General features: G+C 43.0%; 1 long non-coding RNA gene across 1 annotated transcript in view; it reads right to left on the bottom strand.

Annotated features, from left to right (window-relative positions):
- Positions 1–2,688: 2,688 nt before the first annotated feature.
- Positions 2,689–13,973, bottom strand: part of LOC139274879 (uncharacterized) — a 62,113-nt gene continuing 50,828 nt past the window's right edge. Inside the window, exon 3 of the long non-coding RNA XR_011595633.1 lies at positions 2,689–2,865. This is a non-coding gene — a long non-coding RNA (uncharacterized lncRNA). The remainder of the gene's footprint in view (positions 2,866–13,973) is intronic.

Below are 13,973 nucleotides of genomic sequence, written 5' to 3'. Positions count from 1 at the left end.
CAATCTTTTAGATTTTGACAGCGGACCTGCCTCCGAATTCGCCCTCTGAGCACCGGCAAAATCCAGGCCTACATAAGCTTGTGTACAAATGGTCTGAGCTCACCAGATTTGCATACGTTACCAGTGCTTCAGATGTGCATCCCATGATGCATTGAGAATGGTAGGGTTGTTTTATTGGACATCAGCATTGCACACCAGGCTAGTGGGTAGGGCACTGAATGACGGGGGCATTTCAGGGCACCGGGTAAGAGAGCATTGGTGCCAGAAGGCATGGGGTGTTGGGGGGGACAAAGGACAGAGGTACCCGAATTATTTTTTAAACTGTTACGGCAGCCTTCGTTTTATTACCATTCCAAATGAACATTGCACAGCTGGAGCACTGCTCAAGCATTCAGGCCACATTATGGTGTGGCCACCTCATTTAAGTAGAACACAGTGCCTGAAGAGTTGGGATCTTATGTTAGACTAAGTATATATAAAAATCTCAGAATATCATGTACCAGGAGTAACAAGTTACTCATTTGCTTTTAAAATGTGAATGAACATATTGTTATATCACCTGTGGAACCTGAGTATGGAATCCAGCCCAGACCAATGCGATCAAAGTCGCCTTTCAGCAATGAAGTTCTTACATTAAGTAAATTTTGTAGTTTCGGTCCAGTTCTTAATAGATGGGAGTCCACAATATAAAACTGCCATAAATTTGGCACTGATAGCAGTAATCTGGCAATTTAATTCATTCAGCAAGGCCACAAGGATGATTAGTGTAGGAAATGGAAATGTTACACGGTGGAGTAGGGTGAGCTATTCTGTGAATGACACCCAGACTTCAAGGGTTGGTTACGAGGAGAGACTACACAAATTAGGGTTGTATCCCCTAGAATTTAGAAGGTTAAAGGGTGATCTGATCAAAGTTTTCAGGGAACAGATAGTGTAGATAGAGAGAAACTATTTCCACTGGTTGGGGCTTCTAGGACTAGGGGCATAGTCTAAAAATTAGAGCCAGACCATTCAGGAATGAAATTAGGAAACACTTCTACAAATGGCAATTGATGCTAGATCAATTGTTAATTTTAAATCGGAGATTGATAGCTTTCTGTTAATGAAAGGTACTGAGGAATATGGACCAAAGGCAGGTATATGGAGTTAGATCACAGATCAGCCATGATCTCATCAAATAGCAGAACAGGCTCAAGAGGCTGAATGGCCGACTGCTGTTCCTATGTTCCTATTCTGTGGTTAGGTTTAAGGTATATTTTTGAGAGAGAGAACAGTGGGAGCAACCAAAACAGATAATGCTCTTTCATTTTATCTGCAGATATTACTGAATGAGTGTATTCATCGGCTGTTTATCAATCTCTCTCTTCCTTCCTTGCCACTTGCAAATATATTTTTAATTCATCCGCAAACCTTTGACTGGCACATAAAAACCTTACCTGTGAGGACAGGATGATGAGAGATTAGGTTGTTGAATTTCAATTCTGAAAGTCAATAACCTAAACAATTCTGTAATCTGCTGATCAGAAGTGGATTTCTTTATAGTGGCACAAATGACTATCAATCTTTCCTGTCCCAAGCAGAGCCTTGCTTTCATTGGATGCGCTACCATCCAGCCGAGAACTAAAAATAATGGCACTAAGGTAAATTAGATCATGATATCATGCAACCCAGAGCTCAAACTCTTCGTTAGGTTGGAACTGAAGGACCATTTGAATTATTGGATTTATATTATTTTGTGTTTTTCAGGTCAAAAGATATATTTGAATTTTTACTTGTTGAATGAAATGTTCACCTTCAGCACTCATGATGCAGTTTCACACACTGGAAATGCATATCAGGAATTCAAACTTATGTGCTCCCCATGCACACAATTTTCCTCTAGTAAAACTAATGAAGGGAAAATTGTGAAGGTCATGCATCTGAATTTCTGACAGCTTTGCAATGGGAGCCCCAAAGACTGAAGGTTTATGCAATTATGCTGTCCAATCACATCACACAGCAAATTACTTTTTACTGTATAGTTACTGCTCAAGCAGAGCAAATGCAGCAGCCATTTTGCACTAGTCATGTACCACAAACGGTAGTAAGGTAAATTACCAGCTAATCTTTTTAGTAGCATTTGCTATAGGTCAAATGTAGGCTATGACACTGGGAGAACCGTCTATACTTCAAGTAACACCATGGGATCTTTAACATCCACCTGACCAGGCAGATAGGTTTATCATCATCCAATGGTGCAGAGCTCTCTCAGTATTGGAATGGCAGCCTAATTATGTACTCAAGTGGTGATGAGGGGCTTGAAACCACTGTCTTTTGACTCCTATGAAGCTGCTACCAACTGAACCAAGTTGATTATCAGATCTGCAAAAATAAATTTTCAAAGCATTCAAAATTACTTTTACAAAGAAAATTCCAGAAAATATCTTGAAATGCGTTTTTTTTTTACTTATATTAACAGCTTACATAAATCTATATTCACATTGAAAATATAATTCTAATCAATATCTATTAACTCTAAACCATCATTTTCATTAACGTAGGATACAGATTCCACCATCTTCTCTCCAAATACTCCTGAATATAAATCAGTGTTTGGCTTGGCGATGGTCGATTCTGCTGTGCTACTACCACGTGACAGTTTGACTTCTAATTTCAGAGGTTTTTCTTCAGCCAAACTGTCCATGTCTCCTGCACTTTCTACATCCTCCACCTTCATATCCTCTTTATTCAAGCCTGAAGCAACAGTACTGGATGATTTCCCAGAACACAGCCCCATCAGGTAGTGATGCAGTCCGTTGCCTCGTTTGTTCAAATAAGTTTCTTTGAAAAGTGCTGTATTTTTCAACTGAAATCCCATAAGAAAATCTATTTTTGAAGCAAAAAGAAAAGCAATACATAAGTATTTTTTTTACAATGATTAAATTGTGTATTATGCATAATTAAGAACACGAAAGCAGCAAAATTACATCAGATCATTTATGAATATAAAATTTCTCTTCCTATGGCTAATAGTTAGCGACCCAAAGATAAAAGGTCCCCACCCATCCAATAAATAGCTGAGTGTATCATCATCATCGGCAGTCCCTCGAAATAGAGGAGGACTTGCTTCTAAAAGTGAGTTCTCAAGTGACTGAACAGTCTCTCTCACAGGTGGGACAGACAGTCATTGGAGGAAAGGGTGGATGGGGAGTCTGGTTTGCCGCATGCTCCTTCCGCTGCCTGCGCGTGTTTTCTGCATGCTCTTGACGATGAGACTCGAGGTGCTCAGCGCCCTCCCGGATACTCTTCCTCCACTTAGGGCGGTCTTTGGCCAAGGTCTTCCAGGTGTCGCTGGACTTTGCACTTTATCAAGGAGGCTTTGAGGGTGTAATTGAAATGTTTCCTCTGCCCACCTGGAGCTTGCTTGCCGTGTAGAAGTTCCGAGTAGAGCACTTGCTTGGGAGTCTTGTGTCGGGCATGCGAACAATGTGGCCCGCCCAACGGAGTTGGTCGAGTGTGGTCAGTGCTTCGATGCTAGGGATGTTGGTCTGATCGAGAACACTAATGTTGGTGCATCTGTGTTCCCACAGGATTTGCAGGATCTTGCAGAGACATCATTGGTGGTATTTCTCCAGCGATTTGAGGTGTCTACTGTATATGGTCCACATCTCTGAGCCATATCAGGCACTGAGTAGGCCTCATGAGTAGGCATCAGATAATGCTGGAAGCATTACAGCACTTCAGACACTTGAGATTGCATTACAGGCTCTATTATGTCATCGGCCAATCACCTCAGCATCGCTTCATGTTGAAGAACTTATTTTTACTGAAGAGAAGATGAAGATCTTTAAAGGTCTTTTAAGTCTAATTTAGGTCTTTAAAGTGCTGTGATGTATAGATGATGCATATTTAAGCAAGGTTAATTTGACTGTTAGCACACAATTAAAAAAAAATTTCTATAGTGCATTATAATGCATCTTCATATCCGAAGTATTACTTTGAAGTGTAACCATTTTTACATAACAAGGTCACATGATAAGATGCATGACCAGTTAATTTTTTTGTTCTGTTGGAGAACCTTTGCTCTTTTTTGAGTACTGCCATGGCATTGTTGATATTAATCTAAATAAGCAGGCACGACATAGGTTTAATATCTCATTCCAGGAGAGTCCAAACTGCAATCCATGAGCCACATGTGGCCTCTGAGGCCTATCAATATGGCCCTTGAAGAACAGGCAACTCCATCCTATTTGCACTTGTATTTCTTGTCTATTGGTTGTTCCTGTTTGAATTTTTTAGGAATTTTGGAACATAGAAACATAGAAAATAGGTGCAGGAGTAGGCCATTCGGCCCTTCGAGCCTGCACCGCCATTCAATGAGTTCACGGCTGAACATGCAACTTCAGTACCCCATTCCTGCTTTCTCTCCATACCCCTTGATCCCCCTAGTAGTAAGGACTACATATAACTCCTTTTTGAATATATTTAGTGAATTGGCCTCAACAACTTTCTGTGGTAGAGAATTCCACAGGTTTACCACTCTCTGGGTGAAGAAGTTTCTCCTCATCTCGGTCCTAAATGGCTTACCCCTTATCGTTAGACTGTGACCCCTGGTTCTGGACTTCCCCAACATTAATAAGAACATAAGAATTAGGAACAGAAGTAGGCCATCGAGCCCCTCGAGCCTGCTCCGCCACCCGACAAGATCACGGCTGATCTGGCCGTGGACTCAGCTCCACTTAACCGCCCGCTCCCCATAACCCTTAATTCCCTTATTGGTTAAAAATCTATCTATCAGTGATTTGAATATATTCAATGAGCTAGCCTCAACTGCTTCCTTGGGCAGAGAATTCCACAGATTCACAACCCTCTGGGAGAAGAAATTCCTTCTCAACTCGGTTTTAAATTGGCTCCTCCGTATTTTGAGGCTGTGCCCCCTAGTTCTAGTCTCCCCGACCAGTGGAAACAACCTCTCTGCCTTTATCCTGTCTATCCCCTTCATTATTTTAAATGTTTCTATAAGATCACCCCTGATTCTTCTGAACTCCAACGAATAAAGACCCAGTCTACTCAATCTATCATCATAAGGTAAACCCCTCATCTTCGGAATCAGCCTAGTGAATCGTCTCTGTACCCCTTCCAAAGTCTATCCTTCCTTAAGTAAGATGACCAAAACTGAACGCAGTACTCCAGGTGCGGCCTCACCAATACCCTGTACAGTTGCAGCAGGACCTCCCTGCTTTTGTACTCCATCTCTCTCGCAATGAAGGCCAACATTCCATTCGCCTTCCTGATTACCTGCTGCACCTGCAAACTAACTTTTTGGGATTCATGCACAAGGAACTCCAGGTCCCTCTGCACTGCAGCATGTTGTAATTTCTCCCCATTCAAATAATATTCCCTTTTACTGTTTTTTTTCCCCAAGGTGGATGACCTCACATTTTCCGACATTGTATTCCATCTGCCAAACCTTAGCCCATTCGCTTAACCTATCTAAATCTCCTTGCAGCCTCTCTGTGTCCTCTACACAACCCGCTTTCCCACTAATCTTTGTGTCATCTGCAAATGTTGTTGCACTACACTCTGTCCCCTCTTCCAGGTCATCTATGTATATTGTAAACAGTTGTGGTCCCAGCACCGATCCCTGTGGCACACCACTAACCACCGATTTCCAACCCGAAAAGGACCCATTTATCCCGACTCTCTGCTTTCTGTTAGCCAGCCAATTCTCGCTCCATGCTAATACATTTCCTCTGACTTCGCGTACCTTTATCTTCTGCAATAACCTTATGTGTGGCACCTTATCGAATGCCTTTTGGAAATCTAAATACACCACATCCATCGGTATACCTCTATCCACCATGCTCATTATATCCTCAAAGAATTCCAGTAAATTAGTTAGACATGATTTCCCCTTCATGAATCCATGTTGCGTCTGCTTGATTGTACTATTCCTATCTAGATGTCCCGCTATTTCTTCCTTATTGATAGCTTCAAGCATTTTCCCCACTACAGATGTTAAACTAACCGGCCTATAGTTACCTGCCTTTTGTCTGCCCCCTTTTTTAAACAAAGGCGTTACATTAGCTGCTTTCCAATCCTTTGGCATCTCCCCAGAGTCCAGAGCATTTTGGTAGATTATAACGAATGCATCTGCTATAACTTCCGCCATCTCTTTTAATACCCTGCGATGCATTTCATCAGGACCAGGGGACTTGTCTACCTTGAGTCCCATTAGCCTGTCCAGCACTACCCCCCTAGTGATAGTGATTATCTCAAGGTCCTCCCTTCCCACATTCCCGTGACCAGCAATTTTTGGCATGGTCTTTGTGTCTTCCACTGTGAAGACCGAAGCAAAATAATTGTTTAAGGTCTCAGCCATTTCCATATTTCCCATTATTAAATCCCCTTTCTCATCTTCTAAGGGACCAACATTTACTTTCGTCACTCTTTTCCATTTTATATATTGGTAAAAGCTTTTACTATCTGTTTTTATGTTTTGCGCAAGTTTACATTTTAATCTATCTTCCCCTTCTTTATTGCTTTCTTAGTCATTCTTTGCTGTCGTTTAAAATTTTCCCAATCTTCTAGTTTCCCATTAACCTTGGCCACGTTATACGCATTGGTTTTTAATTTGACACTCTCCTTTATTTCCTTGGTTATCCATGGCTGGTTATCCCTTCTCTTACCGCCCTTCTTTTTCACTGGAATATATTTTTGTTGAGCACTATGAAAGAGCTCCTTAAAAGTCCTCCACTGTTCCTCAATTGTGCCACCGTTTAGTCTGTGTTCCCAGTCTACTTTAGCCAACTCTGCCCTCACCCCACTGTAGTCTCCTTTGTTTAAGCATAGTATGCTCGTTTGAGACACAACTTCCTCACCCTCAATCTGTATTACAAATTCAACAAAAAAACTGTAGGCATGAGTTCAGATCTTGTGGATATCTGAACGGAATATATGGAATTAAGGACAGTAAGGTAAACGGGATATATGAAAATGTATAAGCCATGGAAGAATAGCTGGGAGAATGTCAGATTGCAAATAGTGCAACATCAGCATAGCTAACAGTCTTTCTCAAGGTTTCAAGTCACTAATCCTGCCAATAATATATAATTGTAACATGAAATACATCTGCAGAATTGCAAGGTCTCAGTTAATAGTCACACCATTAGATTGAAACACTTAGAGGCAATGCTTGAGCTTTCAAGAAGAACATCTCATATAGATTGACTAATGAGTGGCTGAGTTGGACTGTCAATCCATTTGTATTTTGTTATCTGATTTCAAAACTGTATAACTGTTAACGCTTTACGATGTAACTTCACCGATCCGTAGGGAGTGTGTACGCTCTATCCAGAGAGTATATCTTCTGTCTGATAGGTCTTACTGGCCGGTAAAGACTGCTTTGTTCAAAGCACAAGAGGTATTCGACTCAGTAATTTTACTGAACCAGATTGAGGTAAAAGAATCCAGGAATTTACATTTGGTGTCAGAAGTGGGATCTCAACGGACGAAAACTTGCGAATTAAGAGCCAGACTAGCCTTGGACGAGACGAGGGGAAAGTGGCCACTGGAGTGAGTATGATTTCAATACTGCTCCAGTTTCCCCCGGTTTCAAAAGTCTGAGGAAAGTTTAGCCACTCGCTGGTTCTCAGGTAGTGTCTGAACGAGATCCAGGACAATCTGGTGAATACCTTTCAAACTTAGAATAGGGATAGAGATAGGGAAATTGCGCGATGACGCAAACCAAGTGGCGACTTGGAAAGATAGGTTATAGTTAGAGCTAGATAGGGATAGATGATCAATCATGGATCCAAAAATTAATAGGAAAGAAAAGAGACTCTTGTGAATGTCTGTTTAAATGAGAAATGCTTATGTGATTTTTACTGTAGAAAAAAAGCCGGGGAGTTGTGGTTTGTTTTATCTCAAACAGAATGAAAGTTTGTTTTAACCCTTCGTAGTGTTGTCCTGTATGTGGGAAGTTTAAGAGTGTGAACCTTATTGAATTACGTATATTCGGATGATAAGTTACGGAGCCAGGAAATGCCCAAAGGATAGGTTTGTTGGAAAAAAAAAGAAAAAATTACATGGTCCCGGTGGTTAAAAAAAAAAGAGAAAAACTTGTTGAAAGAAAACATTCAGAGAAGGCACAGCAAAACAACTGAGATGGATTCAAAAGGATTCAAAAAAAAAAATTATATTAAATAACACGACCTTGAGGCTGGAACAATTGAGATAACGAAAAGCAGTCCACAGCCTACGTGCCAGACTTCTCTCTAGTTATGAAAAAAAATGACGTACTAAATAGGTGCTAAAAAAAAATGTTCTGAGATTTTAAATTATGAGAAAAATTCCACTGCAGTAAAAAAAAATAAAATCAGTCCTGTCCAGTTGGCAGAAAAACTCCATTAAATTAGGACTTTCATTGGATTTAAACTGCGCAGTAACGCGAAAGGATAGGGAAATTTGGAGACTGAAAGAAATTAATTGAGGCTCATAAGAAATCAAATTTAGAAACTTAGGCTCACAGGGAATAAAATGGGGATTTAAATAGAGGATAGGTGTTCAACTCAGGTACGACGAAGGGACCTTGAATATCACTTGGCCCGTCTAGGCTCTGATTGAATTTTTTTTTTTAAAACCCCGCAGCAACTCGGAAGGTAGGGCCGACGCGAACGCGCAGCGGCGCGAGCGCGCGGCCGAGAGGAGAAGGGCCGAAGCGAACTTCGCAGTGACGTAAACGCGCAGTGAAGCGAACGCGCAGTGACGTCAACGCGCAGTGACGTAGACGCGCAGTGACGTAAACGCGCAGTGACGCAGAGGCGCAGCAACGCGAATCGCGAAAGTCAGTGCTAATGTCAGTAAGTCTTTGTAAGTCTTAAGTGTTTAGAGTTTTAAGTAAAGTTTTAAGTATCCTAAATCGCGCGGCGACGCGAACCGCGCGGCGACGCGGGTAAGTGTTAGAAGTCTTTGTCTATCTTGTATTGAAATCGCGCGGCGACGCGGGTAAGTGTTAGAAGTCCTTGTTTATCTTTTAAAGTTTTAAGTATCTTAACTCGCGCGGCGACGCGAGCCACGGGTCGACGTGGATTGCGTGGCGACGTGAACTGCGAGGCAACGCGGATTGCGCGGCGACGTGAACTGCGGGGCGACGTGGGAGTTTTAAGTATCGCGGCGACGCGGGTAAGTGTTAGCATTAGTAAAGTTTGTTTATTTGGAGTTAGTTAAAGTCAGTGTTAGTTTCTGTAAAGTCTGTGTCTATTTTTAAGTTTGTTTAAATTGCACGACGACACGAATGCGTAACGACACAGTAATACGAGGGGCAGCGTGAAAATGGGTAATCAGTTAGATAAAACCACGGATGTGGATAGTCCGCTACAAAAGTTATGTGAGGAATTCCCTGAAAGAGCTGAAGACTTTAGAAAATTATCAGGAGCCCTGAATAAATTATTGGGAGATGATCAATGGCCTCTAGGTGGCACTAGAAGCGTAGAGGTAGTAAAAAAAAAAGCACAGGGATTGTTAAAAAAAAAAATAATTAAAAGATGCATCACTTCTGTCAAGTTGGCAAACAAATGCTATTAAATTAGGACTTGCATTGACAGAGGGAACACATGTTAAAACTGTAGACGTCTTAAAGAAAGAATGTGCGCACAAGAAACTTATTAAGAGATCCTCTGGGACCTCTAAGAAAGGTATTGATCAACTACGAGTTAAAATGGCTGGCATTGTGTTAACCGAGGCTGATGATGAAATTGATGAGTGGCCACTGACTCAGCGTCCAACGGCGCCTCCCGCACCCCCTGGCCTCTTGCTCCAGTCCTCTTCCCAACACCCTCCACCTTACACTCCGGCGAGAGGAGTTAGGAACAACCCCATACCACCAAAGCAACAAACCCGAACTGACTCCTCATCCTCTGATAGCGATTCGGATCCCCAGTTTACAAGCAATATAGCCGAAAGGACCAGATCTCACACTCGAAAGGGCAGAACTATATCTCGACATCACAAACAGTCCCGTAAATCTTCTAGTCAATCTACCAGTCCAAGTTGTGAAAGACATAGCAAACACCCTCGCCGATCGAGACGCAGAACTGTCAAGCAGTCAGACAGCTCCGAAACATCCTCCGACCTAGAAATGATTTCCAAGATCCCAAAGTCCCAACACCAATTCCCTGTCAGACCAATGCCAAACCCTGATGCACAATAAGCTGCAGACCACCTCTCTATAGATGTCTGTGATCTTCAAACAACTATTTGATTGCTCACGCTATCCGGACAGATGGAGAGGACAGTTAGATATTATTGGCAGGAAAAGAAAGGGGAGGGGGGAGGTGCGCCACCAACCCGGGTCAAGACTGAATACGTGACTAGAAAGGAAGAGCCATCTCGGGAGGAAGGATCAATAGAACCGTAGTGTTGCATACAGGATTGGATGGATAAGCAAGGATACGGTTATACTAAACAATCAAACGGCCCGAGCCCTGCTAATAAACCTCCCTATTGTCCCCGGCATGGTATGGGAAGAGGCCGGGACTGGGTAAGAGGAATTGACTGTTTTAATTGTGGGCAGGAAGGACATTGGAATAAAAATTGCCCCTACCGTCAGCATGGAAAAGGAAGAGGAGGGGGGCAAGGGGGGAGAGGAGGATCTTACACTAACTTCTCCCAGAAACAACCCCTTTGGTCAATTGTCCCCCGATTGACTACGCAGCTTGATTGTGCAGGGATCCTCCCCGGACGACGAACCCATTCTGAATGAGTGGCAACCCTTTTTGATAGATACGGGAGCCTTCATGTCTTCTGTACAATCAAAGCTTAAACTCCCTGCCTCTACTGAAACACAGGAACTTTCAGGATTCCTGGGACAAATCTCGACATTCCCAGTGTCAGAACCGGTTAAAATGGGTTACCAGGAAGAATCGGTGGAACATCGAGTTGTTATCACAACCAATCTGGACTGTAACTTGATGGCTAGAGACCTTCTTTGCAAATTCCAGTTGCATTTGGAGTATGGAGATAATGGGATTATTGTAAAACAGGAAACCCTTAAGCGGCAGTATTATACCACTAGAACCCCTCAGTGGTGGTCTCTGGACCTGCCGCAGGCACCCTATCACGTGACCCTAGCATACGATCCCAGTGGAAAGAATCAGGACCTGCAGAACTTTTATCAGGATCACGAAGGGGAAGTGAAGGGAATTCTATTAAGGGCTAGAGTGACTGGACTGGAAAGAGAGGCAGATTTTGTGGAAGTGGATAAGAATCTGTGGAAACAGCCCCTAACAATGGCACCGCATATTGCTCGTGAAGTATTAGCCCCTCACCATGCTAAAGATTTGGGAGTTATGGTACGCAAGGCCATAGATGAGGCTGACCCTACCAGCTGGGATGTGCAAATCGTAAAACATGGCTGAACAGTCCAATTTCATGGGGACCCCGAGAAGGTCTTAAGGACTCTACAGCATCATACTGGCTCCGGCATACCTGACTATGTGGATCCTCATGTGTGGGCAGAGAACCCCTCCCAAGTGGGTTATACTCCCACTGATCCGATTGAGATCCCAGTGCAGGGCTGTGTGGACTGGCCCTCTATCCGACAGAACCCACTGAAATCACAGGCAATCCTAAACTGACCTTTCGGCACTGTACTGCAATTAATTCGGCCTGTTTCCTTACTGAGCCACCCCAAGATGAGGAAGAACCCAGTCATGATTGCTTGTCTTTAATTTAAGAGGCCACATCAGTCAGGGAAGATTTAGTTGATGTACCAATGGAAGATCCAGACTGTATTCTTACTGAGCCACCCCAAGATGAGGAAGAACCCAGTCATGATTGTTTATGTATGTTGACGGAAGTACTTCTATTAATCCAGAAGATACACGAATCTCAGGATACGCCATAGTAAACCAGGAGAATCAGGTCTTGGAATCTGCCGCTTTGAAACCGCCTATTCTGCTCAACAAGCTGAACTATTCGCCCTCACCCGAGCCTGTATCTTGGCCAAAGATCTCAAAGTTAATATCTATACCGACTCTAGGTATGCCTTTGGGGTGGCCCATGATTTCAGACAATTATGGAAAAATAGGGGATTCCTAACCTCACAGGGGAATGAGATATCTCATAAACAGTTAGTATCTGATTTGTTGCAAGCCCTCATGTTCCCCAAACGCATTGCCATTGTCAAATGTACCGCCCATACTACCGGAAATTCTTTGGTTGATATAGGGAATCGTTGTCCTGACCAAGAGGCCAAACAGGCCTCTCGTGACCAACAGATGGTAGTGCCCAAAATTATGAGTCAGACTAAAAATCCTGCGAAGGATAAATTAGCCTCGGAAAAACCAATGCCAACCATCCAACTTGTTATAAAAGCACAGGAGGACGCTCCTGAAAAAGATAAACTGTTGTGGAAATATTATGCATGTACTTATGACAATGTTTCTAAACTCTGGACCACTCCCGCGGAACAGACTTGCATGTCTGACGAGTTGGCCTCATGGGTTATAGAATGTCTGCATTTTGCTACTCATTGTGGAGCAAGGGCAACAAGTGATACGCTTTTGGCTACTTGGTGGCACCCTAGACTTCAGGCGCTCACCCAGAACATCAGTAGTCGTTGCCTGGTTGGCCAGCAACATAATTCAGGGAAGGGAGTCCCCTGTGATTGGGGTAAAAAGCCCCTACCTGAAGGTCCCTTTGAGACATTTCAGTTGGACTACATTGAGTTGCAAAAAGTTCAGTGTTACAAATATGTGTTAGTAATAGTAGATGTGTTTAGCAGATGGATTGAAGCCGACCCTAACCTGGACAATAAGACTCAGACTGTTGTTAAGGTGTTAATGAGGGAAATTGTTCCTAGATATGAGATCTCAGCTAGACTGATGACCACCTATGTTCTTTCTCTGACTCAGGCTCTACGACTAGTTCACAACCAGGTTCAAGATGCTCACCTCGACCTCCCAGTTTTACCCGAATTGTCCCTCGTGGCACCAGGGAAGTATGGATTCGGAAGGGATTAGAGCCACAATGGGAGGGGCCTTTTTAGGTGTCACTCACTACCCCCACTGCAGCCAAGGTTGAGGGGAAAAGTGCCTGGGTACACCTGCACCATTGCAAATCACCATTTAAACAAATTTTGCTGGTTAGTCTAATTCCTGTTTCTGTTCCAGATCTCCTCTTCCCCATAGCTGAACAAGGCAGTTGAAGGAGGATCAGTTTGAACTTTTACCCGTAAGACAGCCAAATACACTGACGGAGACCTGAAGAAGGGAAACGGGAAAACAGAACTCTTTTTATCAGCTAAATAATTGGACTATTTATAAGATGAGACTGTGTCTGTATGCTACTGTCTGCATAATAGTGTTGATATATGACAGTTTTGGTGCACGGGAAGGAACACAAAGGCGAGAGCTCCATGTAAACACCTTTTTGTATATGTCTTACGTTTATGCGGAAAAAGGGCACTTCACTAGATGCTGGGTGTGTTCACATATCCCTATACATTCCAAAGGGGGAATTCCTTTGCGCGCCGTTCCACTGACCCTAACTGAGACTGTTAGATGGATTCAAAGAAACGATATTGGAACAGGTAGCTAACCGCACTGCTGAGGCTCTGGAGGGCATCACAGCTGAAATGGTAGCGATAAGGACCGTAGCATTACAAAACCGAATGGCCCTCGATTACCTGTTAGCTGAGAAAGGGGGAACGTGTGCCCTGATAGGATCTGAATGTTGCACTTACATTCCTGATAGTTCAGAAAACATAACCCACCTTGCCGATCACATAAGGAGGGAGGTGAAAAAGTTATCCACACCAGCAAAAGAACTTAGCAGGTTTGATTGGTTTCTGGGTGGATCTTGGAGATCCTATCTAATTACCTGCTGTTTGATTGTTGGTTGCCTTAACCTCTGCTGTAAAGTAATGACAAGGTTAGCAGACCCTCTTGTGGTCAAGGGTTCCCGGGTTATGATCCAACAAACTAGAGAACTAC

This window comes from Pristiophorus japonicus, chromosome 10, assembly GCF_044704955.1.
Source record: "Pristiophorus japonicus isolate sPriJap1 chromosome 10, sPriJap1.hap1, whole genome shotgun sequence".
Classification (NCBI taxonomy): domain Eukaryota; kingdom Metazoa; phylum Chordata; class Chondrichthyes; family Pristiophoridae; genus Pristiophorus; species Pristiophorus japonicus.
Note: the sequence above shows the minus strand (reverse complement) of the source record. Positions and strands in the feature narration are given on the sequence as shown.